Genomic DNA, 27,432 nt, shown 5'->3' with positions numbered 1-27,432 from the left:
CAAATATGTAGAGAAAGGATTATAGATAACAGCTCAATTGAAAAGTGCTCTCACCCTTTGAAATTCAGCAGGGCTGTGTCCTCCTCGTGCTGCATGATCCTTTTGCCTTTCCCATGGTTTCTTGTTGGACTTTTTAAAGTATTCTCTGTAGCCCAAAGACTTGTGAAATTTTTATGATCAGTTCAGCTTTGCTCCTCAGTCAGCTGAAGATCATCCCAGAAAATGTCATCTTTGCCAAGAAATCTTTACTTCTTTGTTTAGTTTAGGTTTAGTTTGGGTTTTTTTTGTTGGTTTGGGTTTTATCTCTTTGTTCGATGGCTTGGGGTTCTTTGGTTGGTTGGTTGGTTTTGTCTGTTTGTGTGGTTTTGTTTGTTTGTTTGTTTTTGGGTTTGGGGTATTTTTGTGTTGTTGCTTTCTTTTGGTTGTCTAGTTGTTTGTCCTTAAAGAAAGGTCAAAGCAGCACAGGAATGTACAGGAATTCCTGAACTCATATAAGAAAATTAAAGCCTGCCATGATTGTGTCAGAAACATGTTGCCCTTCCTATGCATACATAGGAGTGACTTCTTAAAACCAGGCAAAGAAAAGAATTCACAGAATGACCAGGTTGGAAGAGACCTTCAAGATCATCGAGTCCAGCCCAGCCCCAACACCTCAACTAAACCCTGGCACTGAGTGCCACATCCAGGCTTTTTTAAAACACATCCAGGGATGGCGACTGCACCACCTCCCCGGGCAGCCATTCCAGAACTTCATCAACCTTTCTGTAAAAAACTTTTCCCTAATATCCAACCTATATTTCCCTTGGAGAAGCTTGAGACTGTGACCTCTGGTTCTGTCAGTGCTGCCTGGAGAAAGAGACCGACCCCACCTGGCTACAGCCACCTTTCAGGAAGAGACACTGTCAGTGCTCCAGTGATCCCTTATTTCACTAGGTATAAGTCTCACCTTCCAAAAAGCCTTATTCCCTCATTTCAGCTCACACCAAGAATTAGATCAGATGGGAGAAGCTGGAGTTTTCCTACACAGGACAAAATTTCTGGCCTCCCTGCTGCAGCAGGCAGGTTAGCCTGCCACCAGGCCCTGCTTTGCCTCGCCCTCACCGAACCCAGCGCTCTCCATCCCGTTTCCTCCTCCAATAACAGCTGTATGATTTGAAATAATTCTCATGCTTCATGGCAGATTTTTAGTTGGTTTTTTCAAAAAAAAAGGAAACCCATTCAGCTGGAGACATTCACAACCCTGACCAGCGGCGTAGGGATGGGCGCTCAGAGGCCCCAGCTTTTACACTCAGGGAGTCCACTGCCCCATAGCCACGCTGGCTGGAGCAGAGGGTCAGGTCTGAAGAGAAAACGTGGTCTTGACTGAAATTCTGAAGCTGCAAAGTGCTCTTGACTGTCTGAAAAACCTGAAGGTGCAAGGGGGTCTTGATTGTCTGAAAAATTTGCCCTCAGCTAGTCCACATCATCTACCACTTGTCTGCATTGAATAACACTTGACCTAGGCCTGGCCTGATGCAAAGAGCCTGACAGAATTAATTCTGTGTTGTGAGTGATTTACAATACAATGCTGACAGTATTTGCTGCATGCCTTGAGGTGAGGAAAAAAAGGAAAGTTTGGGTAATTGGCCATGCAAGCAGATTTTGCAGGGTGCTGTCAGAAAACAAGGTGATCTGCAGAGGGGTAAACCTCGGGTGGTCACCTCCTTCACCTCTTGAAGCCAGACTTCACAAGAAACTGTTTATTTAAAACACTGTCCAAAAGCATATTTATGGATGTTACAAAAAAAAAAAAAAATAGAAAAAAAGAAAGAAAAATTGCACTTCAGAAGCATCCAAAGGCTGACTGGAGACAGATGCAATGTTTACAGATACAAAAAAGTCATAAAAACTTGTAAATATTTTAATTTAAAGTGCAAATTCAACACAGGTACCGATCTATAAAAATGAGGTGAATAGGCTGAGGCACAAAATTAGTTGAATGTTTTTAACCCTAGAGTAGTGAATTCCAGAACCAAACTTAACAATATTTAAGATCTTTGTCACAGGTTTGCTATTTTTATATACTGCAATGTAAGTGTCACAAACAGATATTCTGGTTTAAAATATCTTTTTTTCAGTTTATGGCTTTACTTAAAATCTGAATCTGTCTCAGATGAATTCTGGCTGTGAAGATAAAGTTGAGTATTTTGAATGCACTTTTGAGATCTGTATTACTCAGCATGGGATAAAGAATGTGAAAAAAATCCTACATAATTGTTGGAAAAAATCTGGAATACAAGAATATTTTTGGAGCTGAATGCTTTAATTCTTAGTTTGTGAAGAACTTGCCCACAGTTTGGTTCCTATTTTAATTTCAATGGAACTTGTAAATTTTAGAAAACAATCTAACATCTTAAAAAAAAAAAATCTATCCAGTACTGCATAATCACATTCTGAGGTTTCTTTATAAATGTAAGGTAAAATAGTGATTTCTGTCCATGAAACAAAAATTGAGATAAAAAATTGTATTAGCAGACATTTGTGTACACTAATATTTCATTCATAATTTAAGAGTCCTGAAGTAAAGGAGACTAAAAATCTCATTTATCATTTATGTCCAATCCTGTGATCATGTCTGACACTCCAAAAACATGTAATATTGTGGACAGATCTGTGCGAGTCACAAAACTTTTCTTCTTGTTTGTAAAGTTGATGTGATAGAGTATCTGATATGCCTGACCCAGGGTGATCTAGTTAAAAAAAAAAAAATAGGAAAATGAAACCAAATTTTTATACAGTGTCTTCACACACACATGCAAAACCAAGGAATTTGATAGAGAATGAAGACTGAGAGTTAAAAATTACTTAAACTCTGGTTGCTGTCTAAAATTTAATCCCTATGGTGGAAGCATAAGTACTGTGACCTCTGGAATGTGCTGAATAATACAGGTTTGTTTGGTTTTTTTTTTTTTTTTTGATGATGTAGCATTGCCTTCCTTTCACAGAGCATCCTCACCAGGACTGTGGCTTTGCTTGCCTTTCACATCTGTTACCTCCTGAAGCTGTGGAACAGAGCATATGCAGGTGAAGTTGTTTTCAAGCTGCATAAAATATTGTCTCTCCAATCCGCAGTAATTTGCTTTTACTTTTATGCTGCCTTAAGTTGCAGACTTTGCTAGGTGAAAAAAAAGAAAAAAAAAAAAAAAGGCTAAAAATACTCAGAATTTTCAGTGAAACTGTAAAAAGAATGACATCAATGCAAGTAATTACTGAGCATGAAGTACATTGCTTATCTTACTCTCTCAGAAATCAGGTGCCAAGAAAATTTCCCCATTCCGTATATTTGGTGTTCCAAAAAAGTATTCTGCTCATAAAAACACTATGGGTCTCCAGTGACACTAAAGCTTAATGTTGCAAAATACGGTTCTTTGAAATGCACTGAGGCCATTGCCTGGTTTTATGTGTCCCTTCCTTCACTTCCTTTTCCCAGCAGAGGCTGATTTTCCTTTAGCAAGATCAAGTTGGAATGTAAATGTTTATTAAGTTCATATTCCAGCCTTGCAGTCAGAGGGGAATTGCTGCATCTTGGTTACTTGGTAGGTGCCTTTGTATCAGAAACTGCTTTTGCCAAGGGCTGCCTGTAATGAAGGAGCCAATGACCTGTAAATTATAACTAAAATGTTCAAGTTGGTCTTGCAGATGGATGCTTTTGATTATGGTCTACAGTATCCAAAGTTCAATTTCTATTTAAAGCAAGGAGCTTTAAGGTTCTTTGTATGTATGTGGGTTCTTGTGGCTTTTTTTTTTCCTTTTTTTTTTAAGATTTGATATTTAAATGCATTAAACAAATATTTCTGCTTTAAATTTTCATTGAGAATGTATATACAAGGAATTATGCAAGTTCACTGGCTATTTGCTGTATCAAAACCAGTAACCATGCAAAAGACAGAAGAAAAACCAAGCACAGCCCTAAAAATACAGCTGGAACCAGTAAAACTGCAGAACCCATCTTAAAATATTTGGTGACCTTTGCACAATTTATGTCCTGTTCGTATTAAATTTCGCTAATTTTGCAGGAGACTCCTAATTTTTAGAATGTAAATGCAGAGTTGTAAACAACTCGTGCTTTTGATCTGTTTCCCAATTTAATTAAGAATTCATAAGCATCCAGAGAACAGTATAGCCAGCTAGAGGCAAGTCTACACCTTTATTTTCCTCCCTCTTATGTAAAAACAACTGGGTACACATGCAGTAGGACAGTCAGAGGGTTAAATGTGGTTAGCAAGCATTCCATTACAAAAGAGGGAGAAAAAAAGGAAGATGATAGGACCAGAGAAACTTATGGAACCAGAAGAAATTACTCTGGAAAGTCCAAGTCAAATTCAAAAAATTACTGGAAATACAGTGCCGTGGTTTAGTTGACATGGGCTGATAAGTCAAGCATTGAGCTTGGTGATTGCAGAGGTCTTTTCCAAACTAAATGCTTCTGTGATTTTCTGAAACTGCCTCTGAGATCAAACAGAATTAATGCTACAGAGATGTTATGTTCTGGATGTGGCTGAAAAGCACAGCAGGAGAAATCAGAGGCACTATAAAATAAAATAATTTTTTTACATGTTGTGTCTTTTTCAAACTTTTTTAAAAGTTATTTCAGCATATTAATGTTATTTGAATAACGTTGCATCCTAATGGTGGGATAAAGATGGGTGGGAGAAGCCACAGGAAAACCTTTGAAAATGTTTTAAAAATTCTTTTCATTACGTCCAGTAAGGATACCAAATAATGGTGAACAAAATGTAAGTCTAATTTATCACAGTCCATCAGGCAAAATGTTTGTCAAGTATGCTTTTAGAACTTTCACAGAACAACAGAATGTTTTTCCTCACAATTATTATTAAAGAAAAAAATTGAATGGCAAGTACAGGACAAACAAAAGGTGAGAGATTGAGAATTATCTGGAAATAGGAAAAGACAATCAGATATTCAAATTTAAAGGGAGAAAGCATTAATACTTTGCCTAAATCTCATTATAATAAGTCCAGTGCTATTTGTTTAACCAAGTTCAAAAAAAGTCTTCAGCTAAATTCATACATGCATTTAAGAACATATACTGGGTCTAATCAAAAGAAATTCTCAGTCATCCAGATTCTGATTGATAGTCAAGTTTCCTTTTGCATGAAAAGTGTCTTCTGTCAAGGCTAAAAAGAAATATTTTCCTGCAATAATTATATCTCCTTTAAACACTACTTATTTATTTTAATGAAAGAATTTGGAGGCAAATTATGTTTTTGATATTAGTAACTTGTTTTATTGTTCTGGTTTGTTTGTGTTTAAACAACAAAAGCTACAATTCAGAAATCATGAGAGGAATCTGAAGTGTTCCTCAAATACAGACAAGTCCTTATAAAACTAGTCCTATATGTTTGTACATTTGGGCCAAAATGCATCATGAAAAACACCCTGCCTGCATTTGAAAAGGTGATTAACTGAGCATTTTGTTACGCTGCAGAGCAATCTCAGCTTATGAAGAGAGGCAAACACCTCAACATGTGGAATTTATGTAAATCTTAAGGAAAATTCCCTTAGAAAAAAAATAAAGGAAATTTGCACCCCATGAATCTGTGACATAGGAATCCCTAATTTCTGTGGTTTCATAATTCTGTCTGTTATACTGCACTCACACAGATTCCCTACAGTGAAACAGGGTGAAACAAAACCAGTGAATGGTCTTTTATACACTCCACAAAGAGATGTGAATCCACAGCTGTTCCCCAAAGATGATGAATCTGGAAACAATTGGGATGCATTTTCTCTGCTGCATGTTCTGCTTCAAGAAACTCTCTTTGTGGTGGGAAGGTATTGTGACATCAGGCATATCTAGAAACTGCACAGTGGAGGATCCAACACCACTCCCTTTCCTTTTCATCCAAGCTGAATTTTGTCATGGTTTTGTTCCTTCATGCTTTGTTTCCTCATACTCCATTGTAGCCTAGCAAAAATCACATTCTCTCTTGTGCTTGTGTTTCAACTGATAGAACTAATATTTTTTTTCTTTTTTCCCCTTTTTTTTTGCCTTTTTTTTTTCCTTTTTTTTTTTTTTAATTGCATTTCTTGTGGTGGAATATATATTTTAAATGTCTATCCTAAGTAATGCAGTTTTCATCTTCGTGTAATTTTTGAACTGCTAAGGTAAAGAACGGACAAATTTGCCCAGGCTGGTACCAAATATGTGTAATCTGAGGTACAGAGGGAAAGTTTTTTACAGCCACTTAGTTCCTCTCTACGCCATTATTGAGCACTTGCAGTTTAGAATGTTAGATTAAAAAAAAAAAAAAAAAAAAAAAAAAAAAAAAAAAAAAAAAAACAAAGCTCCTGGAAATATAAAAATGTCTAAAAGTGGCTAGGAGGCTGCTTACTACTATTTAAGTTGTTTCATTTTAGCACTTTATGGACCACAGACAGCAACATTCCAAAAATCCTACATGGGTTAACAAACTTTATGTCAGTTCTGGGACTCCATTGTGCAGTTTCAAGAGCAGTCAACAACTGGATGTGGTCAAACAGCTGCTAGGAAACAGAGATGGAGGAATTAAGAAATTGACTCTACTAGAATACACTTCAAATTAACTGAATTAACCCCAAACTGGCCCAGGATTTAAGTGGGGGAAGCTTGTACCCCAGACAGGACACATCCAGAGATTTTTTTTTCCCCATTTTTTAATGATCAGTTCATAGATAATAAAAAAATTAAAAATTAATTATGTTACAGTTCATGCAGATTTTCACTCAACTAAAATTTTCTTCTACCTCAACAATTACTTTTGACTAATGTCACTAGGGGAACTATTAAAATTCATTTCATGCTGCATCAGGTATGAAATTCCACTTTATAAGACAGGAGTTTTCCAAAGCTAAATGATACTAGACTAATGTGATTTTTTTTTTTCCTAGACACAGTGCTGTAGATCTAATCTTTGTGAACTTAGATAAGAAGAATGTAATATTTACTGTGCAGGAATAGCATCAATATAAATACTGGGGAAATCAAAATGGAGGTTATATTATCCTGAATGAACAAAAAACCTCTCAGCTACAAAAAGTTAATAAAATTAAGGATGGAAATTGGTACCAGTGCTGTAGAAGAAAAGAAAGCAAGGTCCGTTCTCTCCAGTATTTTGATGAAAAAACCAATGAATCACCATTGCCTAAGTTATGGGAAATCTCGTGGCATTAGATTTCTTTTTTATTGAGAGCTAAAAATGGAGCTCATGCTGAACCAGTATTTATTTCAAATAACTGCTTACAAAAGGTTTCAGTTAACTTTGCTGAAGTTATCCAGTGAAGTTCAGATACTCCTGAGCACTTAACAAATCCATGTATTTCAGATGGGGGGGTTGTTTATTTGTTTCTTTGTTTTCTTCTTCTTTCCTTTCTTCATAAAGGAAATGCTTTAAGAGTACAACAGGGATAAATATTTTTCCCTCTAACAAGGGAACTTTTCCTGTGTTAACACTAAGACTCGAAGGCTTGTGACAATATATTTTCATTGTACTTCTTCAAAAAGCAAGGCAAAATACCATAAAATTTTCTCCTGCTCATCTGTGACAAGGAACTTGTAAAAGGCTGTGCTTATTTACTTCTACCCTTAATACAAGCAGGTTTAGGCAGAAACCACTTCCATTTATGGATAAAGCACCCTTAATTTTATTTCTAAAGATTTGCCTTTAGTTTTCAGAAGGAAAACTTAAGAATTCAATAAACTAGATTTTAAGAAAGCTACCTGTTAAAAAATGCTTATTTGACAGCAATATAATAAGGACCAGTTACAGCTATAATATGTAAGCTGTTACTCATAATTAATAATGAGCTTACAAAAATAGTGGTATGGAAGTAGCAGAATCATTTGAGTTATTTATTGGAATAAAATATTCAGCTAGTAATGTAGGCCAAGATTAAGCTGTAATAACTCTATCAATATGGTAGCAGCATAATAGAGTAATGCTCATAAAGATTTGATGTAAATTTAGATGTATAATTAGGGCAGACAGTAAGAATTATATGCCTGACAATTTAATCAGATACCGTCCAGGTGGTACTTAAAAGGGAACAGGTAAAGAATATGTATTAATTTATATGAAAGTTTAAAAATAATTAACAATGTGCCCATTCTTTGCAGGAAATTATCAAACACTTCCTAGAAAAAAAGATAAAGCCAACTCTAAAACAAAAATGGCACAAAAGTTTGTTAAACTTCTGTGGTTTATGATGTGATGGGATGCAACAACCTTCACTACACAGTTTTTGGGGTCTTTCTTGTCCTATTTATGGAAAAAAAAAAAAAAAACCAAAACAACAAAACAAACAAAAACCCCCACATTAAATTAAATTATTCCAGAATTGTTTCCTTCTCCTGTCTGTGGAAATTATCTTCTTGGCTAATGGACTGTTGTCTTTTGAGTGATGGCTTCTAATGTCCTGACAGCTACACAGAGAAATTATCCAAACAAAGACAAGGTCAACAGCAATTCAATAGGTACCAAAAGACCTATGATTTAGCCAAATCACTTTTAATCTCTCATGTAAGAATTTTAACAACTAAAAAAAACCGCTATTCCCTGGAAGGAAAAATACCTATTTTATCAGGAACTAATTTTTTTTGTTTGGTTCTGTGTTTTTTTGGGTTTGTTTGGGTTTTTTTGTGGGTGTTTTTTGGTTTTTTTGGTTTTGTTTTTTTTTTTTTTTTGTGATTTAGGGTTTTTTGTTTATTTTATGTTTTGTTTTTTCTTTTGTGATACTCCTAGAAATAAGCACCAAAGTATTTTCAATCACCAGAACACAAAGTTTCATAAAGTAAAGATTATTAAAAACTGCTGCCATTAGAGCCATTATTTCCATATTTCTTTCAGTATGTGATTGGAGAAATGGAAGCCCTTGTCTGAACAAAAATAACACATAGTTATTTTCAAAATAAGAAAGATTGATTGATTTATATGTTTAACTGATGGGTCTCAATCTCTCAAATTGTAAGGCAAGTGAACATTTTGGTTTAGAACAGCCTACCTCAGTCAAAAAGGTTCAGGACACTAACTTTTAAAAAAACTGAATTTTCACAGATTTTTGTGACCTTCCTTATGTCATCAGTCTCTTTACTGATTATGGGGAATATCTGAACATCATACAGTACATTATCTAGAATTTTGACACAGGTCAAAAACACATTTGCCACATTTGCTTTTCTGAGACATATATTCTATGTCACTAGGCAGTGGTCCTGAAGTGTAATTTTTTTTATAATTTTCCTCCTTGATTCCTTACTTCTCCTGAGCAATTAATTTAAATAAAATTGGTGCTCTGAGCTGAATAAAGAGGCATAGTCTGTGCTTGGAGATTGTTTATTTTTTCCCCAAGTCCAGACCAAAAAAAAAAAAAAAAAAAAAAAGGGTCTCTCTTGCACACATTTGCTGCTTCAAACCCAGCCATAAATTACTTTATTTACCAATTCATTGTACACTGATATTTTCCTGAGATTGTGGACCTGTGATTGTCATGACAGTGCAGGTTTTGTTCAGTAGTACAGAATATTTTTACAGACCTCTTTTCTGGTTTCTCAGCAGATTTCATCTTATTCCACCCAGTCTGAGGTGGTGCCAAGTACTTTCACCTTGTTTTCAGCTTATTTTACTTTTTATTTAAGAAGGTCTGAAAGAGAAAAGGCCTATAATGACTTTCTAAGAGAATATACCCATCTGAATCACTCTGTTGGGCTGCCATTAAAAAATAAAATCTGGTGTGGTAGAGGCGGCCTCAATATTACTTTTAATATTTTTTTTTTCCCCCATATCCTGTCGTAAAGATGTGCTAAAAACAAGAATATGCTTGCCTCTTCTCTCAAGCAGGTGAAAATAACTTTGAAGAGTGCACCTCAAATTGCAAGAGAGAACTAGATAGACAATTCAGAAATAAATTTATTTGATTTATGATACACATGGCTTGTTATCAGCAAAGGGAGAAAGATGGGACAATATTTTTAAACTGGTGTTTTGATATTTTGCACAATTTAGAAACAATATACGGAATTTTTTAGAGCAAATGCCAATCAAAACAAGTGTCTGATGAAAGGATTTTGGGAAATTAATTGAAGATTTGCAGTGAAGTTTTTTGTGATGATATAATTATATGTGAAAGACAAATGACTTAGAAATGTCAAAATTTATACTTTCCCCAAGTCCTAAAATATTTTTTAAAAACTCTCTCTGATCACCTAAAATTTACATAAAAATTTATCTGGGGTAGGTTTCAGCATTTCTAGGGTAGGTCTCAACATTTAACCTCAAGTGATGAATCTCCTCCAATGAGCTTTATTTCATGTCAAAAGGTTCAAAACAACCGGGTAGTAAATTTTTAATCTTTTTTCAGAAAAATATTTGGGAAAGACATAACACCATGAGGCACTTCTAAGCACAAAAAACCAATAGATGACAAGAAGTTGAAGATACATAACATGGATTGGAAATAAATTTGGTAATTTATGCATTTTAACAACAAAATCTACCATTTTAACAGAACACCTGAACTGTAGAGTGTTCTGGGTTGCTGAATATTTTTGAACACGTATTGAATTTGTCTTTTCTTTCTAAAGCTAATACTTTATTTCAGTTCAGGAAAATACAAAGGCCTGGTTTTGTACAAGAGTTAATTTTGATATCTTGTAGTTGTAAGATCTATGAATCACAATAAAATGTTTCACTTGAAGAACTTCTCAATTACTGAAAGTGTATTTAGTTTGTGTTGCACTGTTAAGTTTACTTCAATGTCAGGTTTCAGATCAATAACTTCTAGGGATTTGGGACATACAGGGAAGAAATTGCATATGTTCATTTAGGTGAACTTTATCTCTTACATCAGAATCATGGCAAAACCCTTTACCAGAAAGGGAAAAAAAAAAAAAAAAAAGAAAATAATTGATTTCTTGTTACAATTAGAGTGAGCTCCTGTAATCACAATATTAAAAATTCCCCCTCAGCATCTCGATCTTAAAAGAGCCTTCATCACAGCTTTCATTATTATGCCTTAGAGGAATAAATATTCAATAAACTCACACAGATTATTAATAAGAATTTCAGCAAAACAATTTGCTAACACAACCAGGTAAATCAACCAAATGTCAGGCAAAAGTAGCAAGGCAAACTCAGTGCCCTGGTAAAGAGAGTGAATTTTTACTTAGTTCCCAATACAATCTCTTATTTCAGAGGTATATCACAATGGTTTGAAAAAAAACAAAAAAAAGGCCAAGTCTTTATTTTATTACCATTGCCAAGCTGTACTTCAAACAGAAAGACTTAAAAGTACATATTGGTTCTAGAATACTTTCACTAAAATGAAAATCAAAAATATTAATTACAGTGCTTATAAATTATCATATTGCTGGGGGAAAAAAAAAAAAAAAAGCCCAAACCTGTAGAGCCAGATGAGGCTACATTGTATTTCCTGTTAATTCTGAACAAAATAATCATAAATATGAGAACATTTAAATATTTTAGACTAGGTAAACATGATGAAAATGAGCTTCAAAACACAGATAAGTCCCCAGTCCAGGTATATAATACTTAAAAGCACTCTCTGTGGTAGGGAATAATACTTACTATGATGAAGACACAATAAGAAATTAATTCTTATTCTAGGTGTCTTTTTTTTTCCCCATTCCTTCACAGGTTAAGTGTTGCCAAAACTGGAATTTAGAGTTCTGAAGCCAAATCAGATTTCTCTGTTTCTGATCCAAGTTCCAACTTCTTTATTAAATAACAACAAATCATTTCCTCTGCAAAATAATTTTCAGTTTCAAGGAAAGAAACAAAGACTGTCTTATCTTTTAAGAAGAAATGTAATAGACTGTAAAATCGTTAAAGAAATTATTTTCTTGGATAATAGATTTAATTTTTCATGGCAAACAATTGTAAATCCTGTGAAGAGAAAAGGAATAACACTGTAAAAAAACATTTCTAGAGTAGAATGCAATGCTGTGTGAAGATATTAATAGATTTCATTCTGTTGGCATAAAATTTAACTGCTAATATTGTAAGATGTCATTATGAGTAGTAAAAAGGATGTTTTTTTAAAAAATTCAGAGTAACATAGCAGATTAGAATTTACAGACTTTTTTTTACTAAATGTATAATCAGTTTGTAGTACTTTGCACTACTGTAATCACTGATACAATTATTGTCCCTGAAAGTGAGAGCAAAACAGAGTAGATACTGAACAGTCAAGACTTCTTAAAACTGATTCGAGCAATTATTGGATTTATTTTCAAGAGCTGGAGAGCACCAATCCCAGCAGATCACATGTGGTGCAGGCTTTCCCACCACAATATCCTCAGTTATTAGGTGCTCAAATATCCAAAAGAATTGCAAAACGGACAGACAAAAAGATAAGGGTTTTAGAAGTTCAGTCCTTCAGAATAAAACTTGCAAAAAGCAAAGGTTTTCATGCATGTACTGTTTAGTGTGAAATTATCAAAGGATTATCAAAATATGTGTAAGTGTCTACATTTTTTTTTCTACAGTTTTCTTTTCAAAGCAAGGAAGTATTTTAACTTTCCTGTTTATTTGAGGGGGGGTTTGGTTTTTTTTGGTTTTTTTTTGTTTTTTTTTTGTTTTTTTGTGTTTTTTGTTTGTTTGTTTGTTTGTTTTAATGATAAATTTATCAGATATTTGGTTTAAAGGGTGCTTTCACTTAAGAAAGTTTCAAATGTAATAAATACTTATTTTTTAAAAGAGGTGGAACTGGAGGAATTAGACTGATTTTGATGATTGGATCCTGTGTATATACAAAACAGTTTTAAAGATGCATTGACCTATGATGGCACTATATTTTAATGGGATTATTTTACAGAGTGGTTAATTACTTTTCTTACATTTACAGGAATTCATTCCAGTTTATTCATTAACAAGATTGAACATGATCTTCATTTATATTTTCTGTTCCCTTTTTTGCCACTGAAAACTAAATATTTTCTTATATCTAACTCTAGCTTTATTCATGGTCTGTGTGTTACCCAGTCTTGATGATGATAATGATGATGATAATAGAAGAAGAAGAAGAAGAAGAAGAAGAAGAAGAAGAAGAAGAGAAGAAGAAGAAGAAGAAGAAGAAGAAGAAGAAGAAAGGATGAAGATGATTAATCTGAAAATAATTTACTTTAATATAACTTTTATAAAGAATTGGAAGATTTCCTTCCATTATGTTTTAGGATTTTATTCATATACTGAGTATCTGGCACATTTACTGCTGATTTCATGGATTTCATGCACGTGGAAACTGAACCTGATGTTTTTGTGGATTCAGGCACCTGCTTTCTTGCACAGATCACATTTCTAAAATTTCACATTTTAAGTAAATACTGTTCTATTTGATGTCATCCACCCCTTGACAGCTCACATCAAGAGCTTTGAAAATGATGAATTCTTGCTCACGGTTAGAAAACATGAGAATTCTTCTCACATTTCTGCTCACAGCTTGGCAACTCTGGTCACAGTTCAGGTTTATCTCAGAACCAGCTCCACAAAACACAGAATATTAAATATAGAGGCAAGTTTACAGCTTGTCTGCCATGATGTTTCATTCATGTAGTGCAATGAAATGGAAGATATAATCACAGTAAGAGTATAGACCTTAAATCCCCCTATTAATCCTAAAGGTCTTGACCTACACAAGTTTAAAGAGCTGCAGTCTTCAGGCAAAGTCCTCTACACTCCTGGAATGAGAAACAAGAGAGGTCCTACTACAAAGATCCCAGCTGATACAAAAAGAACAAAAAAAAAAAAAGAAAGGCAGAAAGAATAGCATATATTAAATTCTGAAAGAGGTAAGCCTAATCCATTTTTTTTCTTTCAGCTAAGAAAGAGGCTTAATGAGTCTCTCAGATAGAAACTCTGCTAGAACAAGTAAGAAGATCTTCTTTTATGTCTGCAACAAGCATGAGAAAGAGGAAAATTAAGGCACAATTTGCCACTAAATGCAGCCATTTGACTGCAGTGTCAGCCTCTGTATTTAATGAAGCCTGCTCACTTTAATTGTTCTTCCTGTAGAATTTTGCAGCCCTGTGGAAAAGTTCAGGCACATTTTACACCAAAACTGGCCTTTTGCAGCACTTCTGAGAGGAGGTGTGACTACTCAGATCTTGAAGCAAGCTACAATTTCTGTAAATAATAATGAATAGCAATAATAAGGATTAGTAAAACGTTACACTATTCCCTGTGCTTTAAACCACAACATATTTCTGTCCCTTTGTTCTTTTGATATTAGGACAACACACTTGAGCAAAGAGTAAGCCTTGTCTGAAGCTGTTGGTGTGAAAGTATCGAAGTGGAGATTAGAAAAAGATCTGTCTTGTATTCCAAATGCACTTTGCACTGTGATGAACCCAACCTGCCATGCCAGGTCTTCCATTTCATTTTTTTTTTTGTCACCTTCAAGTTTTGCTTGCCCAGGGGATCCCAGCAGCTGAGAGCACATCCATATAACATGCCTTGGTATTGATTTGAAATTCCTGTCTCAGGGGCAAGACTTTTAAGACCAAAGTCCTGAAAGAGCACCTGAAAGAAAAAAAAAAAAAATGTAAGATGGAGTGGTTTTGAAGATCCACATGTTTTCATGCCATCAGCGTGCTTGTGTGAACAAATAAAAGCTGTCAGTGCACAAAAAATATCATTATTTCTGCCCTACTTTCATACTTATTGAGGCATAACATGAAGTACTTAAAGTAATATGGACCATAAGAACAACTTAGTAAGCAGAAATAAAAAAAAAATCATCTCTTCTTGGAAAAGAATGTGTAATATGTTAATCTAAAAGTCTTGTCTAATAATGCTAAAAATAAAAGCAACTTTTTAGAGAGCTCATGAAAAACATTAGGAAAAATATATACCCTTACCCTTTTTGTCCTTTCTGCAAAGTCAGAAGGGCACATTCTCATATATCTATATATATGTGTGTGTGTGTGTGTGTATTTAAAAATAAATATAAACCTGCTGAAGTCAAATCCAGAATAAATGGCAAAACTGATTAAAAAGTAGCCTGAAAGGCACTTAAAATATCCTTATACAAAGGATGGTTAGTTAGCATTGAAATAAATTCATACAAATGGAATTTAACAGTAGCGTTCATCCTTACTGTTGTTTTTAAAGTATTCTTGTGTCTGTTTTTCAGAAATATTCAAGACTCTATTACTGCTGACTTTAGGATCTTAAACTGAGATTGGAGGTATTTGGAAACTATAATAACTTGCAAACAAAAACTAGCTGTTGTGAAATAAGTTTAGCAATGTGGATTTCAGAGAGGTGACAAGCAGAGATGATACCATTATTATATTGTCAAAAGAACAATATATACCACATTCTTCCCTATTTTCTTATTTTTGCTTTTCATATTTGGGTTGGTTTTTTCATAATTATTAATCACTGCCTGTTTATCAGCATCTCCCCTTCAATAATAACTTTTGTTTCTTCCCAATTTCACACATAATAGAGGTCTTACACATTATTATGCATTTTATTATTTACAGAAATAGGAAGGAGATGAGAGGAGATGGGCTGCAAATACCTTGGACATGAAGAAAGCTGAGCTCATGCAATGCTGGAAATGAGAGAAAAGGAGAATTTATAATTGCACAGCCCAAGAGTTAAACTTCAACAGCTCTTAGCAACTGTGTAGACATGAAAATCAATCACCAACAGTAGCTCTGTCCTTAGGAAAGCTGGGTTCATTATACCCAGCTCTTACAGAACATTAATTCTGTCTTAGAGGGATTTACTGGATCTACCTCTACCAATAAATAAAATAGACCAAAGCGGCTGTGCGTTATTTTTCTCGGCCCCGGTCGGCTCCCGAGCGCCCGGCTTGGGCGCCTCGGCTTCTCGTTGGGGTCGGTGCTTTGCTGCTACTCCCGGGCGCTTCTGCTGCCGTGCTCCGGGGCGGGCTGGCCACACGCTGGAAGGAAACAAAGAGGCAGGAAATTCGTCCAAATCCGTCCGCGTGGCGGCCGGGTGCTTTATTGGCCGCGAGAGCTGCGATGGAGAAGCCGCGGCCCGCTCCCAACCTCGCGTGGACGAATCTGGCGGCGGGGCTGGGGCGGGAGCGGGATGATATAGGGGTGGGACAGGGATGACGGGGAGTCCTCCCCGCCCAGTGAATACAGACGCCGTGGCGGTGACGTGGAGGCGGCGACCAACGGGAACACGGCGGGGGCGGACACGAGGCTTCGGGGCGAGTGGGACCGCGGGAATGGGGTGACGGGCACGGAATCCTCAGGAGTTGGCAGGGAGTGGTGACAGGAGTGACAGGGGGAAGCTCCAATGGCGGGCAGGGGGGAAAACCGTGGGGGGATGCACGAGGGTACACAGAACCGGCAAACTAACAAAGATCAGAACCCCTAATCTGAACCCAAACCCAGGATGCAACAGACCAAGGCTTTTTTTCTCTGTCCAGAATGGGCAAGTTGCACAGGTTTTGTTCATGAAATTAAAATTTCGTTCCTCCCCAAATGTACCTGAGCTAGCACCATTTAATGGGACGCTCCTGTGACCAGGAATTTCTTGGGAGAGGGATGGCTGAGACATCAAAACTGCCTCCATCTCAATAAGTCAGAAAACACAAGTGCGTGTCAGCAGCTGAGCTGTGTCCTTGTCCTTTTCTGTGTACTGGTGTGTAGATTGGGTCATCCTAAATTTAGTTATCTAAACATAAATCTCACCTGCATAAGCTCTATCTCAGTGTTATTAATTACTTGATGTAAACTTACTGCCTCTGCATCTGCAGTGTTACAGGAAGTGTAACCCTGGTGAGTTTCACTTTTCAGCTTCTTTAAATCCAAGTCAGTGGCATCTTCCATCCCTGATGTTTTCTGAGCACAGACAAAGCTGTTCTGCTGCTCTCTCTTTAGCTTTCTGGAAAGTTCTTGATGCTTGCAGCCACCTTCTTTCCTCCCAAACCTCTTTCCCCCCATGAATTATAGAATTGCTCTCATTTTTGTGTTTCAAATTAGACCCACCTGACCATATCTGATTAAATATAGGTTCACCTTTCTCCTCCTTTCGCCTTTAGAGATTCCTAACCTCAAACCTACCACCAGGATGTGATCAGTGGCATCATTTTCCCTGCTGGCTGGGTAGGTTGGCATGAACATTTTAATTTTTTAGCTCAATCTGGAAAAGTTGTTTGTTTGTTTAATTCCACAGCCATCAAGAAGCTGAAGTCAAGTATTTTCACCAGTCTTTGGGTACCACATTGAACTGCAGCACTTCCAAATCTGAGCTGAGTTGTCCAGGTTTAAGGGCTTGCAGGTCTTGCCAGGAAAGTCCCCAGAAAGGGTCTCTGAGCTCACTTTTAAAGTTGTTTCTCACTAAATAATATGACAACCAGCAGATTCATAATTGCACACTGATGAACTCTGCAATGATGAATTCCCTGGATTGCAGCAATTGCTGTTGTGCCAGTGGGAGACCTGACATTTCCAGAGGAGAACTCACATGCACTCTTCTCTGTCCAAGTGTGATCTTGAGCTTCCACACTGGGAAGCACACTCTGGAATCCCCTCCTGCTGAAAGTAGAGGGATTACTCTGCCATTAAAAAAACTCTTAAAAAAATAAACCACAGAAGTTAAAAAAAGAGCTGTGATTAAATGAAAATACAAATTAATTTTTTTTAAAAGCTGTGATTTCAGGTAAATAAAATCTAAAATATATTGTCAATTGGTTGCGTATATTTATGTATAGAAATTCGTTCACTAAAAGCAACAGGATGAGTTAAAAGCACGTGTTTGTGTGTTTATTTGCTTGCATTCCTCAGAACCTCTGAAACAGGCTCCCCGATTCCTGCCAGAATTTGTGACACATGCAGCCTATTTCAAAGAGTAGATATATTTAAAATAGGCCACAATATACACGTAACTTATGTATAGTCACAGCTGATGTAATGGGATTATATATATGATTACTTGTGCAGCGAAATCTTTCTGCTGTGCCGTGCACAGATGATAAAGTAAGAGGGATTCAGATTACTCAATTTTTCTTTTAAGCAGCACCTTTCCTGAGCCACAAATACATGGTTTAGTAGTAATTGATTTTCTCTGGTAGGGTGCATGGATTACATTCTAGCAATAGAAAAGCAGTGTTAAACTGTCAGTTATGCTAAATATCAGTTTTCATTGTCACAGTGGCTTTGGGCTTCTTGCTAAGATTATTTTCATCAATAAATATGCAATTTTGCTTTGATCTATATTCATTAACCTTCTTTTCCTTCATCTTTATTCAACTTCCCATACACTAGTAATCTCACTATCAGCTCTATTTATTTTAAATTTTACCACACTTTATATAATGTTTTAGTGAACACATTTTTGTACAGCAGATGCTTTTCTTGCTGTGTGTTGATTAATCACGCTTCATACTATTAGCTCTCCCACAGCATTTCACACTTTGTGCTCAATAGATAAAGTATATCATAAACTGCATTATCAGTGCCCAGATAAACATGTCTGTATTCTACTAGCTATATTATTAACACTCTAGCCTCCATTTCTGCACTTACAGCTGCCATTATAAATATGTTTGCTGTTTTCATAGTGTTACTTTCCTTGTTGATTGGCTAGGAGCTTATTTCAATATCTTCAGATTACCCCAGAAGTTTGTAGTTTTGTGGTCTTTAATTACTTCAGATTGTTAATGTAGCATACCATTTGTAAACACGCAGCTTCAGTGATGCCTAAAGATTGGCATTTTGTGTGAGACCTTTATGTTTTTACATCTATGTCCTTTAATAATTTTCCTTTTACTTCGCTTTTTTAATGTTATCAGATTTCGCAGCTTAGTTTTACTGGTTTTTTTTTCAAAATGCCTGGGAATGCCAAAGAATCATCAAATGCCCAAGGAAACATCTCATAGTAAAGGCTGTCTTAATTTTTATTTTGTGTAGTAAATATGTAGAATTTTTTTTTTTTTTTTTTTTTAATTCTTGATAAAATGTCTAATGACCTTGTTATACTCAGTGCAAAATACACTGTGGAATTTGTACTTCTTCTACTGATTATCCTCATCTGCTTCGTTTTGTCAGAAAATTTAGATAGTTTCTTGTTTTATGAGGCTGATATCTAACATTTGTTTGAGATTTTTCCACAGGTGATTCTCTTTCACTTTCAAATCTGCAATCTCACTTCTTGCACTCTCCAAGTTTCGATCCACCCAGTGATGGAAATGTTTTCAAGGCTTTTGGTAAAGCTGGGCTTGGAAACCCACCATGGCTGTTCAGGCAGTCTCATGGTTCTTCAGGCAGTTTTAAAGCCTGAGAAGTCTCATTCCTGCGTTCAAAAGGGGAGGAGAGGCACCTATTTCTTTTTGTTTAATGTTTTTTGTAAAAGAGCATCAGTTTACACTTATTTTGCTGGAATAGCAATGTGTCATTTTTGATTGGGCTACACACTGTTGATTGTTGAGCTTTTCCTCCCTCCTTTGATATGCTAAAATGAAGCACAATTCAGTGACTGTCCAGGTAGAGCAGCCTTTGGGATGCAAAGGTCTCAAATTCAGGGCTCTAAGTGTACGTGCTAAATGTTAAATTTGCTATACATATCTTCCCTCAGATATTCCACTTAGAAAAAAGCATCTTCACACCACCGGCACTCCAAATGCAACTTTTCCACTCTTGCTTAAACATCTAAAGGTCTTTCCTGCCTTTAGGAAGGAGCTGGAGCTGCTGCAGCCAGGCCAGAGGAGGCTCCAGGATGAGCAGAGGGATGCAGCAGCTCTGCTGGCAGGAAAGGCTGGCACGGCTGCCATTGCTCAGCCGGGCAGGAGAAGCTTTGGGCTGAGCTCAGCGTGGCCTTGCAGGGCCTGAAGGGGCTGCAGCAAAGATGGAGAGAGACAATTGCCAAGGGCTGCAGGGACAGCACACAGGGAATGGCTCCCACTGCCACAGGGCAGGGCTGGATGGGACATTGGCAGTCAGGAATTGTTCCCTGGCAGGGTGGGCAGGCCCTGGCACAGCTGGGGCTGCCCCTGGATCCCTGGCAGTGCCAAGGCCAGGCTGGACCCTGGGGCTGGGAGCACCTGGGACAGTGGGAGGTGTCCCTGCCGTGGCAGGGGTGGCACTGGGTGGGCTTTAAGGTCACTCCAAACTCAAACCATTCCATGATTCTCTGACTCTATATCCCAATGGATGTTTCCAGGACTCATTTCCTAGATGTTACACAATGAACACTCTTGACTTCTACACCCTTCTCAAAGGAGATTGCATTAAAAGTCCCATTTCATGTTTTAAATTTATGTCTCTGGACCATCACGTTCTTGGGGGTTTTTTCCACCCACATGAGAGGCTTTAAACACCACATTAAGTTTTCTGGGCTTAGTCATTCCCTCACTTCTGAGCAAGCTGCTTTTTTAGATCTTGGTACTATTCTGTTATTCTAGTTATCAGCATGTGTTTGGTGAAACATGATAGACACCATGGCAAAAGAAGCAAGCAAATAGAATTTCCTGCAAAATAGGAGTCTCACACCTCGCTGGTGATATTCATGGCTCAGGGACAGCTTTGTTTCCTATCTTCTGTCCCCACCTGTTTGGTTGGTTGGTTGCTCTTGTTCCTGTAAAAACTACAACAGTCCCTGGCTCACCAGAGCCATTCCTGTACTCTCAGGCAGATCCCCTGGAGCCAGATTGAATTTCTTCAGCAGGACAGTTCTGCTTCTAATCTCCTAATACTGTTAAAGAAAAGAGTACATAAGGCTCTCTATTTTTTCTCTGGAATATATAGTTGTACTGCAGGGGCAAAGAAGTTGCTAACATTACAGAAAGTACATTTTAAAGTTGGTTTGGATTTTTTTTTTCCCATGGCATACCTTTATAAGTGTCACATTTCATTTCATCTTAATTGGGTAAATTAATTAATTGCAAAAATTATGTTAATTAATTCCACAAAATAGGTAGAAAAATAACTGCTGTGCATGTATATATATATATATATATATATATATAAAAATATATCTTTAGAGATATATAAAACATATATATGTTGATATTTAGATATATAAATAGATATAGATTTATATATATATATATATATATAAATTTATATATATATATACACTTTCCAGGGCTGTTCCTTGTCAGTTGAAAATGATTGCTGAAGGGAGTAACACAGTGAAATGGAGTAAAATAAAATAACATGTTAAATCAAAAGTATAGTTATTTCAGTGACCGAGTGACAGTTGGATTGAACTGAGATTATATTCATGCAGTCTGATTTATGTCTGTTATTTTGACTAATTGAAGGAAGTAGTTAGAAAACAGGTTTAGGCTTATAACTGTGGTAATCAGCACTCATAGTTAATATCATTTTGTGACTAGAATTAAATCTGTATTAGTCGAAGAGGAATGTTTTGCTAGTTTGCTGTGAGTACTGCCTTGATATTTTATAAAAAGATGGAAAACGGGAAAATCTTTAGAAAATTCATGAGGACCTCTCTTAAAAATGAAAGTATCATTTGAGCATTCAAACAATATAATCTGTACAAATTGTACTGTGTATTATCATCCTTCACAAAAGCCTATTCAATCAGTTCAGTTACATCATTCCACCATCATTAATGGTCCATTACCTTTACTGTGTTTTCAAACCACTGGTTTTGGGCAGCCCAGCTTCACTATTGGAAAATCTCTTTTTAAGTCATCTTCATCAGCCAGTTCAACACATTCTAATCTGACATATTAACACATCAGAAAGCTTTATTGCCTTATTATTCAACTAGCAGGGAACAAAAAAAAAAAAAAAAAAAGGAATTCACACATCCATAGGATGAATTAAATCTAATGGTGTGAACTCCCTGCTAGAAAAATCTCTCAAGGCACTCAGCTCCCTTCTGCTAAAATCTATCACACGCCCTATAGTTGTTAGCATTAGAGATCAAACTAATCATGAGTTCCCTCATCAAAACCACTCCTCAAAATTATCTAAATGTCTTATATTCTTGTTTGTATTTTTTTTTATATAAACAGTAAGAAGGACGGAGGCACCTTTTTTCAGAGGGCAGTGTAGACTGACCTGAGCAGCATGACTGTGCAAAGCAAGAGAAGGGAATTTCTCAGATGTGATGGCAAGATGCCTTGGGGTGAGTACCTTGAAGCAAGATCTAAAAATACTTCAGTATCTAGTTCTACATTAAAAAAAAAAAAAAAAGGGGGGGGGGCAGGATTTTTCTTTGTTTACTCTTAAGAACTAATAGGCAGGAATTTGGCAAAGTTGATAATTTTTTATGACAGTTAAAGATAATTAAATGAAATTTATCCTAGCTGCCAGTGTGTGGATTCTTTCTGATGGGGAAGGGGCAGGTATCTGCCGACTCCCCTAGAGTGCCACCCTCACTGCACCCCTGTGTTTTGAGATCTTTCTTTGATTTTCCCCTTTCATCACATATATTAAGTCATTTGTTATTTAACTTTCCCTCCTTGCCTTCTTCTTCCCTCCCTTCCCCTTATCTTCTCTTTCATCCCTTTCCCACACTTCATTTCATGCAATCTGTCCTCTTCTCCCATCAGTTCCCTAGCTAGGAAAATGGTCTTTTAAGCCCTTTTACAGCCAGATGCTTTGTGTATCAAGAAATGCAATCAAACAGAACTTGCCTCAGCCCTGCTGCTAAAATACCAGAAATTTCCTGCACAGAAAACTAGGGCAGAAAGCAGAATGAACATTTCTCTTTAGGTACTGCTTTGCTGTTTGGCCTTTTTTTAAATCCTATTGGTCCTTATATTTCTGTGACTAATGTTACCAATACTCTGCAAAAATTTCATTGTCTTGGAAAGAGAAGAATAAATTGATTCCTTCCTGATTGATGCAGAAATTTAAAAAGTGGCAAGTTTTCTAGCTGTAGTAAAATATTTAATTGTACATTTATTCCTTTGGTTTTTTCTTAATTTTTGTAGATTTCTTACTGTCCCACACCAATATAATGAATTTTCTGCTCTGTATATATATGTAGGCCATGGAAGAGGTACCATTCTAGACATGTAAGCTATTCATGCAATTTATGAAGAAAAAAATTAGTATCAGTGTCTCCCAGTTTGAATTTGTACCTTCTCATGTGACTTTTACTGAATATGTTCCATAGCTTCTGGTGGAATAAATGCTCAGATACTGCCTGAGGAAACAAATCCCAGATCACCCCAGAGCTCCTCCACTGATGGAGGAAAACATGGGAACCATTGACAAGTGGCAGACCTTGTTATAGAAGTTTCAAGTTTAACACAGTAAAAATAAAAGAAAAAAAATAAAAAGAAAATGAAAAATATATAGCAGTGCCTAGTGGTATCTCATACACAGGCATACAACATTGTAAAATTTATGACTTGAATATATTTACACTTTAGACAGTAAAATTTATTTTTAGTAATATTTATTTTCGTGCTACCTCCAGTCCTACCTCTCTCAACTGTATCGAAATCACACAAGACCATCTGAATAACTAAACCAGGAGAGCTTAATATGTCAGTGTTTTCATAGAAATAATGTATTTTTTTTATGGTTGACCTTTCACTGTTGAAAGCACAAAGCTTTCAAACAGTTTTAATTTCTCTTTCTGTTCACACAGTTCTCATGAATGAAATTCAAGATGGACCAAATAATTGCCTAACCTGTGTGCCAGAGCTACAAATTCTCTTTAAAAGAAACATGAAAATGGGATGGTTGAGGGCAGGGAGGAGTGCAGGGAAAGAGATGTGGAAAGACAGTGGATTTTGTGTGGAATGATATCCAGTTTCTGTATTTCCATAGCAGTTCAGTAGCTGCCCCAGAGCTTTGGGACCTGCTAATTTTCTGGATGTCCAGGACAACACTGCATTTCCTGTATTCAAAAACATCCTCGATGCTCATGGTCCCATCTTTTTGATCTGATTTCCACAAGACTAAAACATAAGCCTCCAGGCTGGGAAAGGCAGAAAGTCAGGATAAAACATACAGATCCGGATTTTGATTTATTTTTCAAACTAAAGTAATGCTGTCAGTGGTATGGGAATGGAGAGGGAAAACTCATCTGGTAGAAGCCTCCAAAAGTTTAATTTGAATTTGTAAAGATCCCCTCCAGTCTGCCACCAGATTTAATCAAAGACTTAAAATTTGGCTTTCCACAGGGCGGAACCTTCATCTCTATGACCTCTTTCCCACGTGTGCTCTCTTGAACTCCATGGTTTGAACTCCAGGCAAGATGTGACAGCACATGAAATTTATTTAACAAGTTGGACTTTCTGAATGAAGTGACTTTTTGAGGAAGCACCTGAAATTTGTATTCCCGTGTGAAATAAACTTGCAGTACTTCGAATTCCTCCACTGGCAAGATTTCTAATACGCCACTTTGGAATTTTGTGATAGGAAGTAATTAATTCTTTTTTCCGTTATATAAGTGCTGCTCCTCCAGGCTTCTAGAAAATACCTCTCTTATTTTTAAAAATTACCTTTAAAAGGTGCATTTGCTGTTAAGTACAGTCATTACACGGAATGTGCCAGAAAACAACAGAGCTGTGTGATTGATATTCAGAGGTTTCTTCTGTTGGATGGCAAATACACAGCCCATGAGCTGTGTTTTTTTTTCCACTCTTGTTACTCGTGGCATAGTCAACACCCCAGTGATGCAAAGCTTTTAGGGCTACCAAAAGGAGGGATAAAATTCAATTACCATGCCTGGCATCCTTGGTCATAATCAAAACTGGGAGCACCTAATTCTGTGAGAGAAACTGCAAAAGGCACCACACTGGGCTTCCTTTAGGTGTAGGGTTAATCAGGAGCAGCTGCAGTGTCCAGCAGGTACTTTAAGCCTTTTTTTCCCTGGGGATTTAGACTTGAACGAGGTGGTAGCTCAGCGCTTTGGGGAGAAACATAGTTTATTTCAGTGTACACTAAAAATCTGTGAGAACTTCACCCCAGGTGGAGAGTACTCACCTCAATAATGGGCAGCAGGAAGGATTGTGTTGATATTTGTTTCTTTTTCCATTGGGGATTTTTGTTGGGGGAAGAAGTGCCTACAAAATTTATTATTTTTTATTAAAGACCAGCCGCGTCGGGGACAAGTCTGCAAGCAGAACAGAAGTTTCTGGAGGCATTTTAAATCTTGAATCTTTTTCTTTCTTATATAAGAAACTTATTATTTAATATCCCTGAGCAACAAGGCTACAGATTTTACTTCTTATATGAAGAGATGCTTAGTTCAGTTTTATAAAATTAAAATAAAAACCCCATAAAAGGCATAAAGTGTATGCAATAATACATCTGGAGCTTAAGTTGGCTTGTTCCATCTTATGTTTCATCAACAACAGCAAACCAGAAACTTGATGGCTGCTTTCAAAACTAATAATTTATTAAGTATAAGAGATAATGGTGCATATATTGCCAGGAGGAAAGATAGGCACAGAAAACTTCAGACATGGACAGATGGGCTTCTAAATAGGTTTTTTATGGGAATAATAATGCTCTAGAGCTGTTTTTTTTAATCTCTATGGAAGAGCTTTAAGAAAAAAGAGATGAAGCAGTGTTTCTTTATCAATATATTCCAATTGCTATATGCTGTATTCTGAAGTGAGCATGGAGGTTGAATCAAATACCAAGTGAAACTGGTTTTGTGACCAGCTGAGACCTCATGCAACAATAAAAAAATCAGAGTAAGGGTTTTAAGCCAGTACAAATTAACAAATACAATTTAGGGTAAACACTAAACTTCAGTGTATCTGGATTTTCTCCTTTAATTCTCTTGGAATTTGGATTGCTGGGTTGGGAGTGTGTGTCCGTGTTTGTGTGTACAAAGGAAGATGTATTTGAAGCAAGAAATTACCAGAAAATAGCTTAAATGAGTTGCTGTGTTATGTTATGGAAGGCTGACGTGATAAAAAGAAGTCTTTTAGGTCTCTTACAAGCCAAACCATTCCATGGCTCCATGATAGAGACAAGAAAAAGATAAAAACAGACATGAAGAAAGACAATCTGCCAGGAAAATTATAAAAGACTTAGACAAAGTAATTTTCCTCTCTCTCCTCAGTTTCATTTCCTATGGGACATTTTACTCCATGTTTATTTCTCAATATGGAGCTACATTTCTGCCATAAAGAACACATGCCCTGGCAGTGTGTCACAAAAGGAATATCTGAAAGGTTAATGACTGCTTTCATTTGAGCAGAGCAAATGAACACTCAGAGATTTAAAGGCCCAGAGAACCAAATGAAACCAAACCAGACCAAAACAAAAGGGAGAAAAAAAAAAAAACAAACAAAAAACACCACAGACAAATAAACAAAAAAACCAAAGCAAACAAACAAAAACAAACACCAACACACATGAACAAAACAAAACAAAACAAAACAAAAAAAAAAAAAGAAAAGAAAAAAAAAACAAAAAAAAAAAAAAAAAAAAAAAAAAAAACAAAACAAAACAAAACAAAAAAAACAAAACAAAAAAAACAAACAAACAAGTGATGCTTGTCCCTGGTGCTCTTTCTTCAGCTTTAAGGGAGGACTCTTTAAAGGAATAATTTTTGACAAGCAATATTTCAATAGAAGCAATATGGGGGTGATAGTTGCCCCCCATATTTTATGGGGAAAAAAAGTAGCCCCCTAAACTAAACTAGCTAATCTGTGTCACTGTTTTGCAAAGGATGTAGGTTTAAATTTCTGGGTTCTTACACTTCCTTATTTCTGTTTTGCTACTTATCATGGTCTGGGGTGAGGCAATCTCTGCAGATCCTATCACTTTCTGGCTTTTTAGTAGGCTGGGATTTATTGAGATGAAAGTGACTGGGTGAGATGTACTTTCTGTTGAATTTCAAGTGAGATATATGTGTATATATATTTTTTTTTCTCTGACCTTCAGAATATGACACCCTTCAATGTTGTATAACATGATTGCCTGTATTTTTCAAGATGTGATGAGGAGAAATAAGGAGTTTTGCCACCTTTTAAAATATGTCCTTTGTTAGAGAAAATTCTACACCAGCTATTAAGAAAGAAGGCTAAAATTACTTAAGAAAAAAAAATATAATTCCTCTATAAAGTTGCTATAAAAATGAGGACAAATTAGATACTTTCCTGTTCATAGATTCAGAAATAATTAAAGAAATTAGTGGACGAAAAAAAAGTGGTTCTTTGTTTGCAGCCCCAGAAAAATTCTGGGGAGGACCACTTAATTTTTCATATTTAATTAAATAAGAATGATATGTCATCTTTTTTCCTTATTTTCATCCCACTATTCAAGGAAACTGTTGATTCATATGTGGTTCTGAGCTGATTGAGAACACAAAAATGTTTCATGTGTAAATTTACATCTGTAAAACCACACCAGAGGACATTCACAGTGGAAGCATCCAATTTGTTTTACAAGGAAATTATATCTCCCTGCTGAAAGATGAATGTGTTACATGGTTTTAAGCAGAC

At 36.2% G+C, this 27,432-nt stretch overlaps 1 long non-coding RNA gene across 2 annotated transcripts; it reads left to right on the top strand.

Annotated features, from left to right (window-relative positions):
* The first annotated feature begins 1,158 nt into the window (after positions 1–1,158).
* Positions 1,159–15,779, top strand: LOC128782157 (uncharacterized). Of its 2 annotated transcripts, XR_008428677.1 has the most exons (6): positions 1,159–1,594; positions 2,985–3,063; positions 13,676–13,843; positions 14,284–14,418; positions 15,187–15,240; positions 15,542–15,779. It is a non-coding gene; the product is annotated as an uncharacterized LOC128782157 (long non-coding RNA). The 2 variants fall into 2 exon arrangements; XR_008428676.1 differs by lacking the exon at positions 13,676–13,843.
* The last annotated feature ends 11,653 nt before the right edge of the window (positions 15,780–27,432 follow it).

The sequence above is a fragment of the Vidua chalybeata genome, chromosome Z, assembly GCF_026979565.1.
Source record: "Vidua chalybeata isolate OUT-0048 chromosome Z, bVidCha1 merged haplotype, whole genome shotgun sequence".
Taxonomy (NCBI): domain Eukaryota; kingdom Metazoa; phylum Chordata; class Aves; order Passeriformes; family Viduidae; genus Vidua; species Vidua chalybeata.
Note: the sequence above shows the minus strand (reverse complement) of the source record. Positions and strands in the feature narration are given on the sequence as shown.